We start from the raw sequence: 1962 nt of genomic DNA, 5'->3' as shown, positions 1-1962 counted from the left end.
GGTGCCAGCAGGTCTGGCCTTCCGCCCCGGGGTTACCACTTCCCCTCTGCGTACTCCGTGCCACAGGGTTCTTTCCCTTGCCCCCTGAGTGGCTCTGGCCAGGGTGGGGCGTGGGTCTAGGTCCTGAGTCAAGGGACGTGGGTTTTAATCCAGCCTGGACGCGTGGAGCAATTCACTTTAGCTCCCTAAGGCTTAGCGTCTTCATCTTTGTGTGGGGGGACAGTGTGCCAGCCTCCCGTAGATCACCTAGGACTTCCCATTCCCACGCAGAGCTGTAGATGAGAAATGCCTGCAGGCGCTGGACAGAGAACATGAATAGGTCTGAGAAGTGGTGTGAGGCTACAGGGAGTGGGGGGGACTGTGGAGAATGGGGGAACATAGGACCGGCCAAAGGGGGCGGCTCCAGCCAAGCCAGGTGTTCCAAGCTTTTGGAAGCTGTAACATGTTTTCCAAGAGACACCAGAAATCCTGGTTTTTATATGATAGGTTCCAATTTTTTAAAAAATATTTATTTATTAATTTGAGATGGAGAGTTAGACAGTGAGAGGGAGAGACAGAGAGAAAAGTCTTCCGTTGGTTCACCCCCCAAATGGCCACAATGGCCAGAGTTGGGCTGATCTGAAGCCAGGAGCCAGGTGCTTCTTCCTGGTCTCCCACACAGGTACAGGGGCCCAAGCACTTGGGCCATTTTCCACTGCTTTCCCAGGCCACAGCAGAGAGCTGAATTGAAAGAGGTGTAGCCGGGACTAGAACTGGCACCCATATGGGATGCTGGTGCCACAGGCAGAAGACTAACCTACTGCGCCATGGCACCAGCCCGGATAGGTTCCAATTTTGGCATGTCTAACACAAGGGAAATTTTTTTTTTGACAGGCAGAGTGGACAGTGAAAGAGAGAGACAGAGAGAAAGGTCATCCTTTACCATTGGTTCACCCTCCAATGGCCGCTGTGCCTGGCGCACTGCGGCAGGAGCACCACGCTGATCCGAAATCAGGAGCCAGGTACTTATCCTGGTCCCCCATGGGGTGCAGGGCCCAAGTACTTGGGCCATCCTTCACTGCACTCCTGGGCCACAGCAGAGAGCTGGCCTGGAAGAGGAGCAACCGGGACAGAATCTGGCACCCCGACCTGGACTAGAACCCGGTGTGCCAGCGCTGCAGGCGGAGGATTAGCCTAGTGAGCCGTGGCACCGGCCCACAAGATCAAATTTTTAAAAGATTTGTTCTATTGACTTGAAAGGCAGAATTACAGAGAGAGAGAGAGAGATACAGAGAGAGAGAGAGACAGAGGGCGAGACATGGAGAGAAAGACAGATCTTTCCTCTGCTGTTTCACTTCCCAAGAGCTGCAATGGCTGGAGGCTGGGCCAGGTCAAAGCCAGGAGTCCTGAACTCCGTCTGGATTGCCCACATGGGTGGCAGGGGGCCAGGCACTTGGGACACCTTCTGCTGCTTTTCCCAAGCACGTTAGCAGGGAGCTGAATTGGAAGCAGAGCAGCGGGGACTCGAACTGGCACCCACGTGGGAGGCTGGCATTGCAGGTGGCTTAACCTGCTGCACCACAAGTTCAAATGTTTAACAAATGCTATGTGAGTCCAACAAAAGGCCATGTCCAGTTTGTCTTATCAGGGCTCGTGTCCCTAATGTCCTGTCCTAGGCTCAGTAAGCACTCGGGCATTGCACCTGATGCGCTGCAAAGTGTTTGCATTCCTCCTCAGATGAGCTGTTCCATGAGTCTCAGCTCCGTCTGTCTAGGGATACGTGACAAGTGGGATAAAGCTGCGGCTCTCCTGGCTCCTGGCCTCTGAGCATCTCATCGGCTCTTCTCACTACCTGCTCCCACCCCCTGACCCCAAGGGATGGCTCTGGTAGGGTTCTCCAGGAGGGAGATGTTTTGCCAGCAAGTAAGAACAGCAGACAGCAATATTGGAGACGTGTATGGTAACGTATTCTGTTGCTTCTCT

Source organism: Oryctolagus cuniculus, chromosome 7 (genome assembly GCF_051225735.1).
Source record: "Oryctolagus cuniculus isolate XC-2025 breed Fujian yellow rabbit chromosome 7, ASM5122573v1, whole genome shotgun sequence".
NCBI lineage: Eukaryota > Metazoa > Chordata > Mammalia > Lagomorpha > Leporidae > Oryctolagus > Oryctolagus cuniculus.
Note: the sequence above shows the minus strand (reverse complement) of the source record.